This window comes from Haemaphysalis longicornis, unplaced genomic scaffold (genome assembly GCF_048455015.1).
Source record: "Haemaphysalis longicornis isolate Haplotype H1 unplaced genomic scaffold, Haemaphysalis longicornis Haplotype H1 scaffold_6, whole genome shotgun sequence".
In the NCBI taxonomy this organism is placed as follows: Eukaryota; Metazoa; Arthropoda; class Arachnida; order Ixodida; family Ixodidae; genus Haemaphysalis; species Haemaphysalis longicornis.
This window is the reverse complement of record NW_027526407.1, coordinates 52,698,774-52,722,545: the sequence shown is the minus strand read 5'-3', so window position 1 is coordinate 52,722,545 and position 23,772 is coordinate 52,698,774. Positions and strand designations below refer to the sequence as shown.

Genomic DNA, 23,772 nt, shown 5'->3' with positions numbered 1-23,772 from the left:
CAATTTTATTTTGCATCGTTTTCTATCCCATTGGTGTGCCCCTGTCCTCTTAAGCTAGTAATCATGTTCTACTACCCGCCGCGGTGGCTCAGTGGCTAAGGCGTTGCGCTGCTGAGCTCGAGGTCGCGGGTTCGATTCCCGGCCGCGGCGGCCGCTTTTCTGATGGAGGCGAAAAGCAAAAACGCCCGTGTGTACGAGATTTCGGCGCACGATAAAGATCCCCAGGTGGTCAAAATTAATCCGGAGCCCTCCACTACGGCGCGCCTCATCGCCTGCGTTGCGTCGGCGCGTTAAACCCCACAATCAATCAATCAATCATGTTCTACTATTCTACACACTAATTTCGCCAGTTTGTATCCGGGAACCACGTCTTTCGGTAGCTAGCTGCCCTCAACGCTGCGGACATCTGAAACGGGAATTCCTGTGGATCAGAATGCATGTGGCCCCTTTGTTCTGCCAGGCTGGCATAAAAACCGTCATCTCTTACATGTTGAACTTCCACTGATTCAATATGCTTCGGCTGGCTGCCGTTCCTCTACCCTGCAAAGGCTAATTTGTTAATGAATGACATAATGGCCGGCAAACCTCTTGCGGGTTCTGATGGCTAACTTCAAGAACACGAGGGCTTGCCAGGTTACATTTAAATCATCAAAAACACGAGCATAGTCCCGCACACCCACACACGTATGTGCGTGTGCGGGCATGCGTGCGTCCGTGCGTGCGTGTGACACGGACAATCGTTGCTATTTGAAAATGTGATTGCCTTGATTAGGTGACTTGTCAACTTCGTTTTGAAATGGAACTGAGGGCACCATGGGAAAAAAACAAATTTTCAGGCAGTTTCAGCAGTCCGGTATTCACGCAGCTGTCAAAGTGACTGCAGTGAAATGATACTTGGGTAACGCGGATGTTTTCCGTCATCGATGAGTAAAGGCATGGTTGAGAAAAAACTTGTGAAGTGGACACCATAATACATACACTGCGCTCATCTCCTTCATTAGGCCTTTCTATATCTGAGTGGGGCCTCATTTTTACAACGTTCCATTTATTTGGATCTTAATACTCAGGGTTGCAATATGCTATTCAAAAGCAACTAAAACTCATCTGGGCCTCTTTATGAAGACAAAAGCGGTTTATTTATTTTTAAACATTCAAACATCTATTTTCAAAGATACACGGAAGCACTGATTATAAGCATCTTGCAAGAAGTATACATGCTATTTTTATGGCGAACAGTCACGTAGCACTCAGCCCATAGAGTACAATCAATGCACTATGACATCAGAGACCTTAATAAATGGCTTAGATGGATTTTGAGGAATTCCAACATGATCATCCTGCACATCGCAAGAACACCAGCAGGAAGTGCAGTTTGGTAGGAGCAAATGTCACTAATGCCGGATCTCGACTTAATTTATGGGAAAACATGTATACGCAGTATCCGCGCACGCGTTAACACAGAATAAAGTTCCAAAAAAATTACAAGTAGAGAGAAACTTTAGATATCAAGTTCTGCACGTCGCGGACACTGAAAAAAAAATAGACGCAGCTTACACTACCTGTGCAAGGCTGGAAAAACAGAAGAGCGGGGGCCCCTCCCCTTTCGTCGCCGATCCAGTTGTTGCATCTCACACGGATTTCCGAATTAGGCGTCTAAAGTTCTTCATGTTTTTCAGGCACGGATCGTTTTGTCCGCAGGCTTTCGCATCCCACCAAAATTGGACGGCCTTAGCACACGCTACAGCCCACGGCAACCGGCTTCGCAAGCTGGGCGTCTGTAGCGCGAACTCGGCGTCTGTGCTCAGCATTTCACGCCCCAACGAGCGTGCACCAGCGAGTAGAAGAGCACGCGAGACCACGCGATGAGCGCTGGGCAGAGTTTTCTCGAAGGTCGAACTGGCAGAAGTCGGGCGCTCCTGTCAAGGCATACACACGCTCACGTGAGCTCGTTATTCTTTCCTAGTATATTCGGTGAGCTGGTCACGTGGCGCAAACGCCGACGCAAGCATTGACGACGCATGGTGCTCTTACTGCTGCCCACACTGCGCTAAACAATCGGCCAAGAGTTGCTTGGCGCAGGTTGCAGTCAAATACGTGCCCTCACCCCGCCCTGTGTCACCGCAGCTGTCCGGATAGGTACACGGACAGATGCAAGTGGTGCAACATTGCAGAAGCCACACTACAACATATGGTCGGCTAATTCCCCAATAAACGACAGTCCTTTGAACAAGTAATACATATAAGAAGTAGCGAGCAGTGGCAAGCTGCATAGCTTAGCTGTCCTCCCGAGATACAAGCTGCTGTCTTACAACTGGCAGAGGACGCCGCCGGGGACCACGGATTCCTGACCGCCGTCTGATGGGACGAAGAGAAAGAGAGAAAGCTCTTTATCAGAGGAGAAAGCAGAGAGTTTTGCAGGGATCGTACCACCGACATGCTACTCGGCGGGGGAATGGGTAGGGGAGAGTAGAAAAGGCCCTATAGATACAGGGCAGAAGAATGGCAAGAAAAAAAGTCATGTCACAAACTACATGATGGGACGAAGGCACCCGACATTTCCTCGCGGTGCATTTGTTTAATCTCTCTCACTCTCTCGTGCGCTTCACGAAGCGCACACTAACGCGCGTTGGGCATTTTTTCTAGGCGTTTTTCTTTTCATGTAACGCTGGAGTGCGGGGCAATATATGTAAACAGCTTTGCTTTTAAAATACTTTCACTTCAATTGTGTGCCCCATCGACGCAACTGCTAGGTACCTGGCAAACTCGAGGAAATGCAATCTCGCCATTTTTTCTGATATGATAAGCCTGAATATATTGTCTAGTCAGCTGATCCATGTGCCTAGCGAGGATTTCAGCGTTCTGAAATAGCGGGTTGCAATCATCCCTAATGTAACCCTGCAAGCAAGAATGCTGTCTCAGTTGTCCAGACTGCTTGTGTTCGTTCAACTTCTGGTTTACACATCGGCTTGTCTGACCTATGTACACAGAACCACAGGTGAAGGGTACTTTGTATACGACTCCTGTTGCGCACGGAATGAACTTCTCGTCGTGCTTCACACCGCATCGGTCTACTCCACCTGTAGCTGACAAGACGTGAACTTTCGCTTCATGGTAAGACTTGCCTGACTCTTCCTGAACGCGCTCAATCAGGGATGTCTGAGCTTCGAAAAGCTTGAACGCTTCGGCACACAGCATCTCAGTGTTTCGCCGCAGTACAAAGCGAACAGCGCGGTTAAGGCACACACGGTTTCCCATTATTGCGACATGGATTGCTGTCTGGTCAGCATCCTTCTGGACATTGTTTATGGTGAAGGAGGTTATAAAGGGGTTCTGAGCCACTCCCTCAGAGAGAATATCAATGCATTCAGGGCTCACTGGTGTGGACATCACTGAGATGTCGATCTCATTCAGAGATCTACTTTTTGCAATCACATTTCTTAAATGTCTTGCAGCGTTGTCTTGAATATTACGGCATTCAATTCGTAGGCAAGTCACGGTCGTGTTGTACCGAAGACCCCCCGCTAGCCTCGCCGCCATAATAGTAGTTTCCCAATTCTGAATCAGCTTCACGCTTCTCAGGGATACATTTTCTGCGAGTGCATAGTACAGGTCATCCTCGTAGTGGCACTTGCCTTTCGCAAGGCGAAGTGTCAGGCTGCGGACCAGGAGGCTTGAAGACAATGCCTTGCACACAAGCGCGCAATTTTCCATGTCCAGCTTAGCAATATCGAGTTCCAAATCGATAGCTCGGAAACGGAGAGATGCAGCGAGGCCCGAAGCGTCGTAGTCACTCCACTCCAGTTGCACGCGTCCGTACAAGTTCTTCTCCCGTAGTTTGGTGGCCAGCGTCTGCCTAGTTTTTTCCAGAGTCGCCCAGTACCTGTTCAGGTAGAATGAGTCGTTCTCGTTCGCTGGTCTGAAAAAGAAAGGGTGTTCCTTTTAGCACAATGTGCAGTAGAGTGGAACTGCTGCAGGTTTGTAGACGAAAGATCAACAGTAAACTGTTATAATTAGACTGTTTCCTGCCTTAGAATGCATCTAATATGGCTTCAACTTGAACTATTCGTCAGCCTTGTGTTGGTCACCAGTGGTTCACTAGTAAGTTGGGATCACGTGACTCCCTGGGAACCAACAGGTAGGTAGGTCATGAACTGGTCAACACACAGGGTCAGCGGTCCAGCAGGCAAACCTGCACAATTTCCCGCTGACATTAGGGACAGACATAGACATCATACCCATCTTTGTCTCTGAAAATCCCAACCTTTCGGGAACCCTATAAACCGGCTCAGGGAAGCGCTGTTTCGTATTCAGCAAGGAGTCGACCTTGACCGTAACAAAACACCCTCTAAATACTTTTTCGGGATTCCAAATTCTTGCCGCAATTCATTGCCGAAATTTTTTCTCCACATACATTTCCATGGGATAGTTTCATTGCGCTGGAGCGTGGTCGCGCTTAATTCTAAAAACAAAACTGCGAACAAATCAAGCTTTCACTTCCAAAATTAACCCTGCGCAAATATTTTGCATTGCGCTGAAGAACTGCAGAGTCATTACTGCTGAAAGAACTGGGATGAGTGGAAAAGGTTCACTTTAAAACAAAATTTTTCCGCTTGCCAAACCCAAGGAAGACTACCGTCATTAAAAATGTTACAGGAATTACTGCAGATGGTTTATTCTTCGAGTCCCAGTTTGTGACATTGGAAAACTTTACGCTACTTTGACACAGCTCATTTAAATGTCACACAACGCAGGAAATGTCACAAACGCAGCGAAGCAGCGAAGCCCGAAGCGTTGTAATCACTCCACTCCCGTTGCACGCGTCCGTACACGTTCTTCTCGCGCAGTTTGGTGGCCAGCGTCTGTCTAGTATCTTTCAGAATCGCCCTATACCTGTTCAGGTCGAGTGGGTTGTTCTGGTTCGCCGGTCACGACCTGTTCTACGCGGCGAAAGAACAAAGCAGTGGGGGAATTTCCGGGTACTTCCTGGTCTCCAAGCAAAGATGACAACATTCAACGCGAGGATATTACTCATGACAGGCCGATTCTACGCTAACGCACCAACCTATTCTGATGCTAGTGCCTTTATTTATGAAAGTACGAGCCCGCATGGCTCCGCAGCAAGCACTTGCCGATATTTCTTTATATACCGCGAGCATGTTTTCCTCGAGGTTTACATTATACATGGCCACCGATGTATTACTGTGCATGAAACAACGTTTTTAAAATGGCACGATATTTTATCACGCAATACGCGTAATGGTGAAGGGGCCTGCGGCAACCCAACGGGAAGTCTTCGCCCATCTGCTCCATTACCTGGAGACAACCTGCCTCACGCAGCGGCTGTAGCCCGGAGTGCAGTGATTGGCTGATATGCCCGGACTGACTGCTTTCTAGGACTGACAGCTCTCTTTATACCTTTTTCTCTCTCTACCTTATCCTATCACTCCCCCTCTACTCCTCTACTCCCCTTACCCTGCACGGGGTTGTATGCAGGCGATCTCCCTGCCGAGCTCAAAATATCCCCAGAGCATTTCCTTTCCTTTAATGTCGCAAACCACAACCACCAAGTACATGCTGAGCATGTACTTGGCTGAGCACATTCTGACCGAAATGTGCAAAGCCACACGAAAGCTTTCTTACCTGTTTATTGGCGGTGGCTCCAAACAGCCAAATTTCACTGAGCACATGTTTGTTGTCAATGCGTCGCATAAACTCAGGACTGACTGAAAATCCACATAGCATTCGGAAATGTCCAGACACTCCAGCGTCTTGTTTTCTGATAGTCCCTGGGCAATCAGTTTTCCTAAGGCGAAATAGATGATGGCATCCCGAATTGTGAGGGAACGAAGGGTTCGGTTCTCTGAGAGCAGTACATTAAGCTGTAACGGATTCGAGTTCTGTAATCCGCCGTGGATTGTCAGGCGTTTCAAAGTAGGGTGGTTTAGAAGAGCCCTCAGGACGTCGTTGATAGAACCTTCATAGCTGCCCTCACACGGCAATTCCAGTTCGGTTAGTGTTTTGTTTTCGCTTATGAAGTTGCAGAATGCTATTTGTGCTTTCTCCTTAGGCGGGAGCCAAAATATCCTCAATGTCCTATTCGATCTCAGGAAGTCGTCAAGGCTTCGTATCCCTTTTGCACCTAATTCTCCACGATAAATCAACTCCGTCAATTTTCGGCATTTTGCTATACCTTCCATGAGCACATCGGAGGAATGTTCATCTTCTTCGATGTTTCGGCGTCTCGCGGTGGCGTCCATGAGCGCAGCAATGCCGCCGCCCCCGTAGTCACTGCACATGAAGCCCTCCACATAAACTTTACTGACAGATTCCCTATTAGCTGCCAACAGCTCAGCTAACTTTTTAACCGAGGTGGGGCAGGCATGGATATGTAACAGCGTTAGGCTTTCGAGGTTTTCTATGGGGCCGATGGCGTCGAGAAGAGAAGCCCAGTTGTCGGGGGCGTGGCCTCCAATGGAGATGTGACGCAGACGGGACTTCAACTTGGCAACTGGTTCGGGTACAGCTACGTTTCCAAATGACCCGCTTTGACGTTGCTGCATGGACACTTGGTCCGGAATGTTTAGCCGGCCCACTTGGAGGGTTTCGATACAATGATGCTTCTTTAGTAACCATACAGCAATAGCGGCTGTGTCTTCAAGTTTCTGGAGGTTCGTTGCAGGAAGCGTCACATCAATAGTCAGGCAAATCTTTCCTAGCGACGATTCGGAGAGGCGGATGCCGAACCTACTGAGAGCAACATTCCAGCTTACAAGCTGGTCGCATATCCAGCAGCTGTCCGAAGAAGCGGAGCAGTCTGGCTGCTCTTTGAGGTTTGGCCATTCCTTTTTCCACCATTCTTCAACCGCCGTCATGTCTGCAGGTGCTGTAAAAATTGTGAAAAACGTTCCTCTGGTTTAGTCACGATACGTACACTTTGAGCTGGTTTCGAACTCCGTTTTCATTCATAAACGGATGTCAGAAATTCGAACGTTCTTTTTTTCGTTCCCGAATAGTCCCCGTTTCATAAAATATCAATCCAGCCTTTGGGTTTAACGAGGTATGGGAAAATTTGAAATATTGTGCTTTTAGCTGCTTCAAGAAGCCCACAGAACCACATTTAGTTCACACCATACTGTGAAATGCAAGGAAATTGTGGAAGACCATGCATGGTTTCCAATATTTTCCATGTACCTCCTTGAACAACTCTAATAATGCTCGCATCAGTTCGCATAACACCAGCGTATGCAGGTAACACATACACAACCAAGCTTTAGGTTGGTGGCGAACAAACGGAATGTTTTGGTGAGAGCGTACTACAGATCGTAGGTTAATGTTGTGTTTTTCTATCGCTGTCTGGGTGCGCGCTCGGGCAAACGTAACGGCATTTGCATCGTTGGTACCATAGTGTTGAGCCTGAAGGTGCAAATTCTCTTCAAATGTTAATTTTCTTTGGGCTCTCCCTTGCCTCAATTCCTCTCTGCAGTTTGAAGTTCCCGAAATACGACCAGTGCGTTGCTTCGGTTGGCGATATTTAAATATACGTCGGTGTGAACGTATAAACGGACTTCTAGCATGCCTGTTATGAATAAAATATAACCACACAGGGGCACTCTCAAAACAGTGTGCTACAAAACAACTGCACGGAAAAAAGCAGAGTGAAAGTAAACAGAAAGTAAGAAAGTCACATCCGAGGCCGCTACATTTATAACCGGCTCCATTTAGCTGAAAAATATTTTCCATACTCTCTCGAAAATTTGACAATTCAGGACAGTAAGCTCTGCAGCCAATAGAGCGTATACAAAACTCTCATTCATTCGTTGGAAAACTTAGGAAAGTAGTGACGCCTATCATCTATGCACGATAACGTCCCATCCAGCACAAAATTTGGGAGGGACAGAGGCTGATACAGAGAAGCTTGAAATTCCCCGCTGTCTAGCGACGTTATTTGGGTTCACAAACTGTAGCGGCTTTAAGTTGTAATATGCGTAAGGTACAATGGTGCGAATATTTTTTTATCCAAGTTCGAAAAAAAACGAAAAACGCCTCGGCTAGCCGCACATCAGTACAAGCTGTTAGACATGCATTTGCGCATTCCGCAAAATCTCCTGCCACGAAAACACAGTTCTACCAATGGGCCCTGCGACCTGCCACTGATGAAACCCCAGCTCTGCGTGCTACAAACATATCTGTGAGAGGCCAAGAGCCACTTAAAAAAACTAACGCAGGCTTCTAGCGTGAGGAAAAACTATTCAACGGTCTTACATCCAAAGAGGCAAATGCAGCAGCTCGTCAAATTTAGGCCTAATTGCTTAAAGGAGCTAGTGAACTAGCAAGAAACTTGCAGAAGTCACGAACTTATTTTGTCTTCCCCAATAGGGCCCATTTACTACCGAATTGTACTCTCCACAGGCATCAAGCCACATAGAATGATTCGAGGAGAGCGCACTTACCTCAGCTCGTCTTGTCAGCGCAAATGTTGGCGCTGCACTTCGCACACGAGCGCGGCACACCTGCCAATGTCTGCTGCTGCTCTGATCGGGTTGACGTGTCAGTTTATTGCTTTGTTCCGAGGCCGATTAGATGCACTCGACGTTCCACTCACCTGGAACGCCTTGATACTAGCGCGGAGACACGCGTGCGCTTGTTCAATGTCTCGCCTTCACTCTTGAGATAACATACGGCGGCGCCGCTGATAATGCACTCTGGCAGCTCAGGCAGGCTCAATGTCCAGCCTGGATATTGCTGAATATCGCGAAATAATTTTCCGGTCAGCGTAAAACTTCAACACGCGGGACAAACGATGACTGTGGGTGGCCAGAATTGTGCGTCGTCCACCCATTGTGCTCGTCCGTGTTTCAGTTTTCGAGTAATTCCAGCGGTTTAACCCACCGCAGCTACACCTGGCGTATGAAGTGCACCGTAGCGCAGGGGTGCGGTGTAATTTTGACCTCCTGGGTTATCTATGAAGTTCGCCAAAACCTCGACACGTGGTGGTTTTCGCTTTCCGCCACCGCGGCTTGAATCGAACCCACGCCCTTGGATACAGCAGCACAACGCCTTAGCCACTGAAACAACTCGGCGGGTCGTGTTGGAGTTTGGGGCTGATCTGGCGATAAATTACTATAAGCCAACAAGCTTGGATTGTACCTATTGTAGATTACGCTCATTTTTCAACTCCAGGCTCGTTTCTTTGTGGTAGAGTAGCCCTGTCGTACAGTTAAGATCAGCTTCAATGCTATCGCGGTACCATCAACCAAGCAAGACGAGAGTGCCATTGCGTTGCACTTCTTTTCATTTGCGAGGATAATGTTATGCTAGCCTCTCTCGCGCCTTGGCTGTTACATAGGATTCGCTCACCTCCTTCTACAGAGTGTGAATGCCATATTTATTTTTTTTTCCTTTTTAGATCACGTATGGGCGTTTCATTCCTGTAGGTTGTTGTTGATTTTTATAATACCGCGGATAGCTCCCCGGTTCGGCACGGCTGAAGCGCATTTTCATGACCCCCTAGCACCAACTTGTGAGCGCTGCCCCTGTGGACCGCACTGGGGAACGCTGCAGTATGTATACAACAGTTTTAGATGTGACTGCATCTCATTCACTCGCCTTGTCCCTCCATACGGCGTTGTTGTTGTCCGTCCACACCCCTCCCCCATTCTCCTCGCCGCGCGAGCGGCGCTCTCCGCCGCTCACCCTCTCTCCTCTCCGGTAGCGAACACTCTCTCTCGCGAGGTGCATTTGATTGGTTTCGATTGGGTTGGCTTGGCTTGGCTTTAATTGGCCTTGGATTTGGATTTGGATTTAGATTGGATTGGATTGGATTAAAGTGGATTGTGTTGGATTGTGTCGTCATATCCGCGCCACGTTGCGTCATAGCCGCGGTCGTTCCAGCACTGGCGTTCCGATTTCGGGCACGTGCATAGACTTGATCTTCGCTGCAAATTGCACGGTGTTCCCGTTACTTCACCATCCACTACCCGTACACTGCTGCGACCACAAGGCCTCCATCGTTAACGTTACGTCGCGTGTTAAATAAAGAATACATCATACGCGTTCCTCACAGGTTTCACGCAATTAGAGAATCAACCCAAAGGAAACACCAAGTGAACCCCCAAGATGCGTCGCATCTCCACAGGGTTCCCCTCGCGAGAAGGTGGGGTACTTTTTCTGAACCACCACTTCCCGCATCTAGGAAGACACCACTCCATGTATCCTACAATTTACCCTTCAGACAAATATGCCCTTCTTGCCCAATTCAGTATGCCTCTCGTTACCATATTACGTGGGCCTTCCCCAACATTCCAAGCATTTCCCAAATACCCACCCAACTCTTGAACAGTGGAAAGCTGCGTTGCTCAGCTCAGATATGGAAGATCAGCGACAGCTAGTACGACGGGCCACGCGTGCAGCCAGAGCTACCGGGCCCTGGAATTGGGGCACCTCCCCTGCTTAAGCTGACGACACCAGTTCTTAACCAGTGTAAAATAAAGTTATTCCTCCTCCTATCGCTGAAGTGACACTTAAACTATATATGCGTCGCATTTTAATGGGAGGATATGAAATAATTTTTAATGACCACGCATCTTTCAACGCCATTGCAATGGCGGCACGAAATGGAAATTTTTTAGAAAATCTCTTTTACCGGTGTCAAACGAAAACAAGCAGTTTTGCAAGAGCTTTTATTCATGCAAAAATAATGTTCATACTACATATGGGGTTCTTCCCTGCTGCGCGACAACTGGCTTGTGTATGGAATTGATGTTCTAGGATGCCATGGCATACCGTTAGTACTTGTTAGTCCACCATCTGGCTTCTTCACTTTGGGAATTCTTCCTGGCTAGAATTCCCGCAGAGATTCCACAAGGTCGGTGTCTTCCAGAATCCTATTCTGTTTGGCATGAATGGTTCCCACACGTGTTTTCAGAAACATCAATCAAAATGCATGCAAGCTAGGTTCCCCTTCATGACACCCCATCATCATCATCATCATCATCATCATCGTCACCAGCCTATCTACGCCCACTGCTGGGCAAAGGCCTCTCCCATTATTCTCCAATTACCCCAGTCCTGAACCAACTGTGACCAATTTATTTCTGCAAACTTCTTGATCTCATCTGCCCATCTAACTTTCTGCCGCCCCCTGCAGCGCTTGCCTTCTCTAGGGATCCACTCTGTTACCCTTAATGACCAACGGTTATCTTGCCTTCGCATTACATGCCCTGCCCACGTCCATTTCTTCTTCTTAAACTCTACTAATATGTCCTTAACACGCGTTTGTTCCCTAACCCGGTCCGCTCTCTTCTTGTCCCTTAATATTACACCTATCATTTTCCGCTCCATTGCCCGCTGAGTCATTCTCAATTTAAGTTGAACCCTCTTAGTGAGCCTCCAAGTTTCTGCCCCGTAGGTGAGTACCGGTAACATGCAGCTGTCATACACTTTCTTCTTCAGCGACAATGGTAGGGTGCTATTCATTATCAGAGAATGTCTGCCGTATGCACTACACCCCATTCTGATCCTTCTAATTATCTCTGCCTCATGGTTGGGATCTGGGGTAACAACTTGGCCTAAGAAGAGCCTTCCGCTGCCTCGCGAGCCTTCCGCTGCCTCGCCCCCTATCCCGAACTGCTGTGCTGTCCCGAGGTTATTGATCATTACGTTGGTTTTCTGCATATTAATTTTCAGGCCCACGGTTCTACTCTGTTCGTCCAGTGCAGAAAGCATGCTTTTCAATTCGTCCCCCAAATTACTTAGCAAGGCAACGTCATCAGCAAATCTGAGTTTACTGAGGTATTCTCCATTAACCCTTCCTCCCACCTGTTCCCAATCCAACGTTCTGAATACTTCGTGTAAGCATGCTGTGTATAACATTGGAGAGATTGTGTCTCCTTGTCTGACACCCTTTTTCATAGGTATTTTACTGCTCTCCCTATGGAGGATGATGGTAGCTGTAGACCCATTGTAGATATCCTCTAGTATTCTTACATAATGCTCATCTACCCCCTGGTTCCGTAATGCCTGAAGGACAGCTAGGGTTTCGATCGAGTCAAATGCTTTTTCATAATCTATGAATGCTATATATAGGGGTTCACTATACTCCGCGCACTTCTCTATCACCTGATTGATCGTGTGAATATGGTCCATTGTTGAATAACCTTTACGGAACCCTGCTTGTTCTTTAGGTTGCCTGAAATCTAACGTTGCAGAAATTCTATTAGCGATTACCTTGGTAAGTTCCTTGTAGACGACTGACAGTAAGCTGATCGGCCTGTAAATCGACACCCCATACATTCTCAATTAAATTGAGGTCTGGTCTGCACGATGGCCACTCCAGTTGTGTATGCCGCTGTTTGTGAGATTTTGTAGAACTGTAGCTTCAGTGGGTACAGGGCACCCGTCGTGCTGCAAGTAACAGCAGCCGTCAGGAAAGGGTTCGTTGACAACATCAGAGAGAATAATGTTTTCGCGGATTTCTGTGCAGCCTTGTGCTGTCAGACTCCCAGAAATACGGTACAGCGGACCGAAACCCGCATAGCTGATGTCACCCCAGACATTCACGGAGACACGTGCGCTGGCACTGACGTTTTGGACGTTACTCTTCTATCTGAAAAAAAAGCTCAATTCTTAAACCATCATATTCGTGCACAAATTCACTTCACCGTGATCTTTGGGCTGGCCAGCCGCGAAGTCGCTGATTCTTGCATCTGGGAAGTGTGGACTCATCACTGAAGATGACTTCTCGCCACTGGTCTGACGTCCAGTTTAGGTGACGGTCAGTGAACTGCATTCGCCTTTCACGGTGCACTGTTGTCAAAAGCGGTTTTCTGGCGGCTACAAAACGCTTGACCCCTACATCGTGAAGTCACCTTCTGATCGTATGCAGACTAACGTGCAGCCCCAGCTCATCAGTCATCGCCCTTGCTGTCATGAAGGGGTTGCACGCAGCTGCAGCTAAGATTAACTCATCTTCGGCTTTCGTTGATTTCCAGGGCCTACGCTTAAGACGGGCATCCTCGACACGGCTTTCTCTGAAATAAGCCTGCAGAATTGGGTTCACTGTTTTTTGTGGGCGACACACTGGTTTAGCTATTTCCCTTCTTGAAAACGACGCTTTTCGCAAAGCGATTATTTCACGTCTCTCCTCTAGCGTCAACCGCCGGGCCATCGCTTTTGCAAGTGAAGCCACATGTGAAGGGTGCCCCCGTTTTCTTTGTTTTTTGTCAACCGTATATTCTAGGTTGCCAATACGCCGAACTATCTGGGAGAAATGATAACGAACAATGGCATCGGCTGTACTTTTTTCGTTCCATTTTTTTATGCTACAACTCCGGTATGCGGACTTATTTGCACTGAAAGGATACGTATAAATGTTATCTATAGCAATGACGGCAGAAAAAATAAAGAAAAAAAACAAGACGATCGCGGCTGTTATCGCTTCTGACGGCAATCTCGTTCTGGCAAATACTGAGAAATGTAACGGGAAGGCGCTGTCGTCGCGGTCGGTAATAACCTTCAAATTGACACCGACTGTACACTAAGCACGTTTTCCGCGCAAATGTATGCCAACACTGCACCAGCCAACATCTCAAGACATTTCAGCCGTATTTCTTTGGTTTTACACGCCCATGCTAGACGCTTCACCACATCTAGGCTGTGCATACGGATTTCCCACACTAACCCTTATTCGAGTGCATTTGCGTGGGAATTGAAAATGTACTTAGAGAATATATATAACTGTAAGTAATGCACTATGGCGAACATAAGTTAATTTAGTCACTTTGAGAGGTAATGGGTACGCAACTTTAGTGACATTTTTTTTTGTTCTTGCAAGTCAGTGGTGATTGGAATAACGTAGGAAAACAACTGATTACCATTTGTTTCACTATCTTTCTGTACCCATTAAAAGCCAGAACTGTACGCTAAAACGAAAACAGAGATGTGATGTTGTAAAAACATTTATTAAAGCCGGAAACCGATGTGAGATGCCTTCATCCTGCACTGGACCTAGTGGAATGATGATGAGGGGGATGATGAAATACACAAAAGAAAAGAAAGGGAGCGAAACGTAGGCTGCTTCTTGTTACATAATTTCAACAATGGTCGCTAAGAAAAACTAAAAAATTGCTGTTCTCCAGATAATTCAGATGTTTTCGAATGATTGAGGCAAACTAAATATCATTTCTAAAAGACAAAAACTGTTGATTGAATTAAGCCTAGCGAAACGGCCGTTGGTTGCGACTGCGAATCACATCAGGATACAGCCTCGCCCCGTCCATTTTATAATTGCAACTTCACAAACCCAAAATTTGTAAAATTCGAAGGTGTCGGCTCCTCCACCTAAACATGAAACTTCAATGCGGCCAGAAAATATTCCTGACCGTCTTGTTGTTCTGTTACGCCGAAGCACTTGCACGCATCTTGCGCCCGCTTTTATCTCTTTAAAGTGGCATTATCACCTTACACTATGCCATAGCTCGAGTCGAGCCAATACCAATACAGGAAGATAATGTTTCTCTTCTGAGCTATATGTCCACTTTTCTGAACACCGGTCAGTTATTCTGGTAATTTAATGGGTAATAGTAACGATCTGCGTTATTGCATTCCTAGGTACGATAAATACGGGCTCGCTTTTGCCTTATTGTCTCCAACAGGTTTTATCTCGCACCACTCAAACTGATTTCCCCTCTTAATTCCTTCTTTCTGTTGACTGATGGTTCCGTCCAATTTTAAGCAGCATTTCTGGACGTTCTCCTCATTTTTACCAACTCTCGGCAAAATTCTAGTTTCTGAACTTATACTCCAACTTAAAAGGAGCAGAGATTCATTGATTGAGGGGTTTAATGCGCCGACGCTTTAAAGGAGCCATGAATAGACAATACAACTTCGTTTATTTTAAAGAACTAGTATTCAGTATCTCACTCAGTTCCATTACAGCCACAAAAGATGTTTGTTTAACGAAAAAAAAAGCTAGAAGTATTTAAAACTTTCAAGTTTTGCGCCACAGTGACGTGTTTAATCAAGAATAACGTCATACGGGCCAACAATAAAACATAATTTTCAGTGCGTTAACTGCACGTTTGCATTCAAGTCATGCGGTCAAATGGAACTAGAGGCCCCATTAAAGACGTCCAGTCATGTGTCGTCGCGACAGGTCAGTTAGGCGGCCGCCAATCGCACAAAGAAGGTTCCGTGACGTCATAGAAAAGTTGCGGGAAATTGTCTAGGGGGGTCGCGACTGCTTCCCACGTTTTCTTTAATATCTTTGTTATTTGTTCCAAGATTGCGATGATATTGGTATCATCGTTATCGGGGCTAAGCAGTCTTTCTAATAAACCCAACTGGTATTTTGTCTTCATGGCTCCTTTAAAGGCAGTGAGGCGTGTCGTAATAGAGGTCTCTGGAATAATTTTGACCACCTGGGGATCTTTCTCGACCACACAGGCATTTTTGCTTTTTACCTCCATCAGAAAAGCGGCCCCCAAGAAGGGAATTGAACCCACGTCATCGATGTAATCGCCTTTGCCTGGAGTAGTGTAGTGTTGTAATAGTGATGTATAGTGATGTATAGTGATATAGTGATGTAATCGCCTTTGCCTGGAGTAGTATATATAAATTGCGCGGCACTATATGTCCGCTCGTTGAAAATCTGCTGGTTTACCCTGCCTTACTTGTCGTTTCACAGTGCCGTTTTGATGAAGCAGTATCATGCAGTATCCGAATTTAATTTCATCCCCCTTCTACCCTCCACTTACGAACGTTATCAATGGTTTGTTTTAGTTCATTCTGAATATTAATACCTGTGACTTCACGAAACAATACACAGTCAGCTGCAAACAATCGAATTTGAAAATTGTGGTCAACCACAGCTGCTAAGTCACTAATTTGCAACAGAAAAAGCAGTGGTCCAAAAACAGCCGCGATCAAAGGATAGAGAGCAGAAACAATAAAACGGCTAGGCTAAGTTTGTTGCCTCTCGTCCACTCCTCAACCTTCCCGGGCACGAAAATTTCGAGAGGGGGGGTGGAACAGGGGGGGGAGGCTTGGCAACGTATTCCTTTTCCATGTACGTTATATGGGATAGTGCTTGGGCCCTTCAAACATTTTATCCGCCTGATAACAGCGGCGGAATGGGGGTGTGCCCGTATACCCCACTTCGAAGGAGAAAATAAGGATCTGTAACGGTATAAGTCTCTGACACCGTTCTGTCTTTATTATAAAAACTTGGTAACGAACGTTCTTCCTGTAGTGTATCCGGAACTAACTCCGTAACTCCGTAAAGGAATGAAACGATGATCGCAATAATCATGGCTTTTTTATGAAAATCTTTATTTTTGTTAGGAACGGACACTTAACAGGGAAATAGTTTAAAAATTTCGTAACAAAATCGTTTCAGCATATTAATCCCGCAAACGTATCCCGCAAACGTTGGTGTGATGGATTCTATCCTACCTGTCAAAACGCATGCAGTTTGTTGAATGTAATGGTTCCAGGTGTAATGTGTTACCGGTTTGTCAGGGGTCCCACAAGGATCTGTACTAGGACCATTATTTTTTCTGACATTCATAAGTGACATTGGGAAGCACATTGATGAAAATGTACACGTGAAATTGTTTGCTGATGATTGTGTTCTCTATTCTGTTATTGATAACTGCGATTCTGAAGTTCGTTTGAATAACAACATGTGTAAACTCGCGGACTGGTGCGGACGTAATGGAATGTTAATTAACTTCTCTAAAACAGTTTCTATTACAATAACACGCATGAAACTTCTGTTGATTCGTTGCTACCAAATCGGAACGTGCTACAATGGCACTAGGTCTTCTGTTAAGTATTTGGGCCTAACTATTACAAATAACCTTAACTGGAACACACATTGCAAAGACATTTGCAACAGAGCTTTTAAAAGCTCGATTTCTGCGCAAAAAGCTGAGGCGGTCCCCCAAAAAAGTTAAACTAGAGGAGTATGGGGGAATTTTATGGTGTGCACACCCCCAAAACAAATTTAAAAAATTGAGCGGATCCAACGGCTGGCTGCACGGTTCATTGTTTCTGGTTACTGACTCCCATCATCCTTTACTTATATATTAAAACAGCTAGAGTTAGAGCCACTCCAGAAGCATCGGCAGATTGCCGAGCTAAAGTTTTTGTATCTGCTTTATCCCAAAAAAATTCGCCTGAACAATGGTACATATCACTCCCTGCCCCACACACTTCAGCCAGAATAAAACACTCAAAAACGACACCAACCTTCTACGCCCATACTGAAATATTTCAAAAATCTTTTTTTCCCTTGTAAAATTGAACACTGGAATGCCCCTCCATGTGATTTTATAAACTGATGTGTTGCAGATTGACTTGAGCACTTGTTATCATCTCTTCAGTAAACTAAGCACACTCCTCTATTACCTGATTCCAGATCCCAACCACGAGGCAGAGCTAATTAGAAGGATAAGAATGGGCTGGAGTGCATACGACAGATATTCTCATGTATTGACTGGCAACCTACCATTGTCCCTTAAGAAGAAAGTGTATGACAGCTGCATCTTACCGGTACTCACCTACGGGGCAGAAATGTAGGGGCTCACTAAGAGGATTCAACTTAAATTGAGGACGACACAGCGGGGAATGGAACGGAAGATGATAGGTGTAACATTAAGGGACAAGAAGAGAGCGGAGTGGGTGAAGGAACAAACGCGTGTTATGGACATATTAGTAGAGTTTAAGAAGAAGAAATGGACGTGCGCAGGGCATGTAAGGCGACGGCAAGATAACCATTGGTCATTAAGGAGGTCGGATTATCCCCGTTCCCCCGTGCGTGGATAATCCGAGCCACGTCACGTGACATTTGCGCGGGAGGTTCAAACAAGATTTGCCACAACACGCTGGCCGCCGGCGGCGACGCGCTGCCAGATAACAGCGAAGTTAACGGCACCGAAAAGACTGCAGCTCGCACTGCGTCCAAATTTCCTATTAGGGAGTATAGTAATCGTCAGTGCCTTTTGTACTGATGTGAAGCTATCTTGGCGTGAGCTTAGTTTTGGCCAATGTTTCAATTTAAAAAAATTGCGAGCGATAGCGGCACGACCAAGGGAAAAACAGGGGTCCCTAAATTTTGTGTTAAAGCACTCAAACCACATTTATGATTTTCGTTGCTCGTTTCCCTGGTTATAAGATTTGCATGGCCTATTCAGTATCCCGTATTTCCAAGCCAAGCGTGGCCAATAGATAGTATGCAGTGGACCCAGCATCGGTGTTTGTCACCTGTGTTTATCATCGGTGTTTATCACCGGAACACCCCTGAAATTATCTGACTCCGTATACCTCTCTCACTCCCCTTTCTATCGCCCTTGTTTTCTTTGATCTATTATTTACCAAATATATGTATAATAACGTAAAAACTAAAAAAAGCGTATCGGTTTATTTATGCCTCAAAGCACTACAATTTTGTTGCAGCACGCGATCTGTTTGTTTTTGTTAGTTTACAGGCGGCCTATGGCGACCACTGAACTGTATTTCTGGATACGCCAAAGAGATGACCATGAAGTTAGATGATGAACTGCGAACCTATTTTAAACACGTGCTCCAAAGTGGCGACACGTGCTGGGCATGCTTCACCGACTTCTTCCTTCCCGGCAGTTAAACAGCGGGGGTTTGGTGCCCAATACATCGTCCCACCAACATCGCCTCAAATACAGCCCTACTGATTGGCTACGACGAAATGGGTATCCAGTGACGACTGGCTTCCAGGGGGGTGGCGATGATCGGGCAATACTGGGCTAGGATAGCTATGGTAGCTCTGTGTCGTACTAGGAAACGACACGAAACAATGGAAGTGAAACGGGGGAGAAAAACGCTAGCTCTACTTATTTTTTTTTCTACCTACTCTGTTGACAACTATCCCGAACCTGCGACACGCTCTATACGCTGATGACCTCACACCCTCGGCTACTACGGGCTCCATAGGTGACCAACAAGGCGCCCTCAAAAGTGCCATCCAAGTAGCACAACAACACCTGTAAGCCAGGGGGTTGTAAAGTGCCCCCGAAAAAATACGCCTTACTTACAGTGCGTATACAAACACCTAGACAGCGCGCCAACTCTATCCCGGATCCTGAACTCACCATTTATAATCAACCCGTTCCTAACTTAACCCACCTCCGAATTCTGGGGCTCACTATTACAACAGACGGGTTGGGTGCCCAAACAATTCTGCCCCTCCAACGTACTCTCCCACAATTATTTCACCTTATCTTTCGAGTTTCTCACGGATGATTTGGGCTCCAAGAATCAGATACTGTGCGGATAATACAAGCCATCCTGATCAGCCGGATTGCATACAGTGCTCCGTAGCTAGCCCTAAAACACCCCGAACAAAACAAACTGAACACCGCGATACGGCAAGCCTACAAAACCGCACTAGGATTGCCCCCCCAAAACGGCAACAAACAAGTTCTACAACTGGGCGTCTATAATACGTGGGAAGAAATCGAAGAAGAAACGCACCGAATTTCTCAATTAACACGCCTCCAACTCACTACCACGGGAAGAGCGACCCTCCGCCGGCTGGGGTATTCGACCTCACAACAGCAAGACGGGAAGGCACGCATTCCCAGGCCCATTCGACAACACATCAGAGTGGTTCAAATCCCACATAACATGCATCCCACGCACGACGAGCAGCAAGGGCACGAGCAGTTCATGTGCAGTGTGACCACCTCCCCTTCACTCACTATGAAGACGCTTCTCCATACCCCCACAAATCTTCCCGCACTGCCAGTGGTGACCGACGCCAACGGAAAAGAGTTAACCGCAGTAACGAACATTACAAAATCGATAGAAACTGCCGAAAAGTTGCTATCGCCCTAGCTTCTACCACTTGCGAAGACTACACAATTATAGTCACAGACTCCCAAGCGACATGGCGCAATTTCCTAATCGGACGAATATTCCTACCAGCATTGGCTATACTGAAACGACTTCCTGAACTACAGATTGTCTAGTCACCTGGCCACGAAAGACTGAAGGGAAATGAGTCCGCACACGCCACTGCCCGCGCCCATACACCCCGGACCGTTTCCCAAGAGGGGGATAAACTACAAAATGACGACATCCTCGAGCCTACGCCCCTGACAAAGTATGCCGAAATACTCGCCCACTACCGGCGCGGGGGCCAACGATACGCAACACCCCACCCACACCTATCCTGAACCGAAGTTACAATATTACGACGACTGCAAACAAACTCTTATCCCCACAATACCCTACTCCATGCAATGTACCCCACCCTCTACCAGGCATCTTGCAAATACTGCCATCAGCCTGGCACCCTCTACCATCTGGTATGGGGGTGTCAACAAACCCCGTCCCTTACTCCTAATCCCCAACCTACATACGAGCAGTGGGTGGCACAGCTGACCAGCTCCGACCTCTCACCCAGCGTAGCCTGGTGGAGAGGCCCCGAATGGCCAGCGCAGACCCAGGGTTCCCCGGAATAGAGGAAACCCCCACCGGGCGGGGGCCCAGACATCGGCACCTAAGGCTCGCATAAATAAAGTTTATTCCTGGCCCTCCTCCTCAGCAAGCAAGGCAGCGTTTGCTGTCGAAGAAAAGCTGGGAGGGTGTCACAAACTGCAGGCCAGGCCCTCCATTTTTATATTCGGGCGGCCGACATGACGGCCTCCCGTACGGAGTCGGCCATTTTGCGACGTGGTGTGGAATCCGGGGTCCCCCTCCGAATCGCTGCTAAGGTTTTTAAATGCGAATGCATTTCGTAGTCGGGGGTTGTCGTGCTTCGTCGGCGTGCGCCTAGCAACAACTGTGGCGTGCGCCTGCATTCCTCCAGCGTGAGCGCACGTGAGCGCGCACCTCGTAGTTCTGCCTTCGTCGTCGTCGTCGTCGTCTTTCCTCCAGCGCGAGCGCACGTAAGCGCGCGCCTCGTAGTTCTGCCTTCGTCGTCGTCGTCGTCGTCTCGGCGCGGTTTAAATGCGAATGCATTTCTTAGTAGGGGGTTGTGTTCCGTCGGCGTGCGCCCGCAGGTGTTATCTCTCCGCGCTCCTCCTCGCCCCTAGCAAAAGCTGTGGCGCGCCTAGCAACCGGAGCAGGTGGTAGCTCGGGCATGAGTAGCGGAGGGCAAGGGGAGAGGAGGAGCGCGCTCGGGCGTGTGAGGGCGCTCGCATCGCGGAGCTCGGGCGGAGTAGCGGAGAGTGAGTGGAGAGGAGGAGCGCGCTCGGGCGTGTGAGGGCGCTCGCATCGCGGAGCTCGGCGGGAGAGAGAGCTCGCGCGCGGGGCGGGCGTGTTGCGTGGGTCTCTCTCTCCTCTCCGCGTACCCTCGCACTAATAACTCAGACAGCTGTACGCAACACAAGAAACACTCTAGAGGCAAACACTTGTTTAAACCTCGACAATGGAACTACAAAAACTACTAACAAGTACGCAACACGCAAAACACCCTAGGGGCAAACATCGTTAACCCCCGACAACAGCACTTACTATAAACGAATCTAGCAGCTCTGCAAGCTGTACACGACACGTGAAACGCCCTCAAACATCGTTACCCTCGACAACGACAATTACACAAAAAACACACAAAAAACCAACTTTCAGCTCGATAGCTACAAGTGACGCTAGAAAAAAAAACCCAGAAGGATGCGGATATCTTAATCCGAGGCAAATAACAAAAACAGCGGGAGGGGCGTTGTAAAATAAAGCCTCTATGAGGCAAGGAGAACACGCCGGTTCACTGATGGAAAACCACGAAGAGGTGCAGCCGTCCACGCCGGGCAGCCGCTTACGTGTTTCGGGGCTCCTGGGTGCAGAAGCTGGTTGGCCATGGGACTCGCGGCGACGGGCGAACTCGAGCGCTGAGCCGAGACGTGGACCGATCCGTCGCGAGCCTACCGATGCACTTCCGCTAAAGCGCGTCACCCCCGGACCCTTCCCCGCATAGCACGTTCACCAATCTCCAGCCGACTGCCCCAAGCGACCACTTGCGTCCGCTTAAATAACCTCCGCCGGCCGTCCCGTAGACACCCCCCCTCTGGGGGCCCTCGGCAACTCGCCACGATCGTACGCGCGCGTCCGAGCTAGCGATCGTGACGTCACCCTCCGCACCTGCAAGCGGGAATGCCGCAGTTGGCATTGTCCTCGGAGCTGGCAGGGCGGAACAAAGAACGTGAGCACTGAGCCAGAGGGGGACCCTGGATTCCACAGCACGTCGCAAAATGGCCGACTCCGTCCGGGAGGCCATCATGTCGGCCGCCCGAATATAAAAATGGAGGGCCTGGCCTGCAGTTTGTGACACTTGCTTCCTCCTAAAGAATATTCTCCCAGAATATTCTAACCTACACAAACAATAGGCCACCACTCATACACACTGCTCTAGACAGGCAATAAGGAAAAGCAACAAAAAGGTTCGTGACGAGTCACTGTCTCTCTTGGTCGCACCGCTCCGATGAATCGTTGAAACGCGCACTCACAGATCTGAGCACGCTCCCACCTGAAGATCGAGTACTTTCGGTCGACTGCACTGCGCAAGTTCACGCGCCACCACATCACGCACACAACTGTTCGAGTTCTCCACGCACCATGGGCGCTCGCCACTGACGCACTCTAGGTCCACTTACGCGAAAGTACACAAAACGAGAAACATTGCACACTTTGTTCTCGCAAAAATCCCCCAAAACAAACGCATCCTCCGCTAAAACACCTTTCACGTGCTTAGGAGACACGCGTGCGCTCCACCACTTACGGAAAGAATGGACGCGCACCACACTCAAAAAGTCACCCTACGCGGAAACTCTATTCGCGTGCTTCGGGGACACAAACAGCCTCACGCTGACAACAACACAAAAAAACCTACAGCATAATAAACATGCAAAATGTGTCACGACTATCCAAACACTCATGCTATAGGTAGCTGACTCCGCATGCTCAGCCAGATTGCACTTCTTGGCAAACGGTTCGCCTGAGAGGTCTCCCGAGGGGGCACAAAACGACAATCACCCAGATTACTCCTGAACCCCACATGCGACGGCGTGGGCAGCATGCCAGACAGCCATGGGCCCCTATCTCTCTCTCTCTCCCGCGGGCGTCTGAGCTTCGCGAGCGCTGGCCTCCACGTCCCTCGCGCCTAGCGAGCATCGCTCTCTTACGCGCATGTACCAACTGGTAGTCGCACCCACCGGATGCCGGAACACAGTTGATCATAATCAGCCGCCCGCCACTTCGACGAAAACTCGGGGCATCACCCGACTCTCCTCCACGACGTTTCTGACCCTTAGGGTCACCTATTTTGCCCTGTGGCTCAGACTTTCCACGGCTCGTTAACTGCGCCTGAGTCTTGTTTCTCTCGCTTTCTGGCTCAGACTTTCCACGGCTCGTTAACTGTGCCTCGGTCTGGTTTCGCTCGCCCTCAGGCCCAGACTTACCACGGCTCTTCAACTGTGCCTCAGTCTTGTTTCTCTCGACCTGTGGCTCAGACTTTCCACGGCTCGTCAACTGCACCTCAGTCTGGTTTCTCTCGCCCTCTTGCTCAGACTTTCCACGGCTCGTTAACTGCGCCTCGGTCTGATTTCTCTCGCCCTCTGGCTCAGACTTTCCAAGGCTCATTAACTGCGCCTCGGTCTGGTTTCTCTCACCCTGTGGCACACACTTTCCACGGCTCGTTAACTGCGCCTCGCTCAGGTTTCTCTTTTCCTTTCTCCTCTGTCTGTTTCACTCCAGCCCTTCCAAACTACTGCACTGGCCAACTAGGTATATCTCCACCCTATGGTT

The 23,772-nt window shown here is 48.1% G+C and overlaps 1 long non-coding RNA gene across 1 annotated transcript; it reads right to left on the bottom strand.

The window, feature by feature from the left end:
* Window positions 1–770: 770 nt before the first annotated feature.
* LOC144142673 (uncharacterized) lies at window positions 771–8,606 on the bottom strand. The gene is made up of 3 exons (XR_013317027.1): window positions 8,451–8,606; window positions 5,641–6,883; window positions 771–3,916 (listed from the first exon to the last, which is right to left on the bottom strand). It is a non-coding gene; the product is annotated as an uncharacterized LOC144142673 (long non-coding RNA).
* Window positions 8,607–23,772: the final 15,166 nt, after the last annotated feature.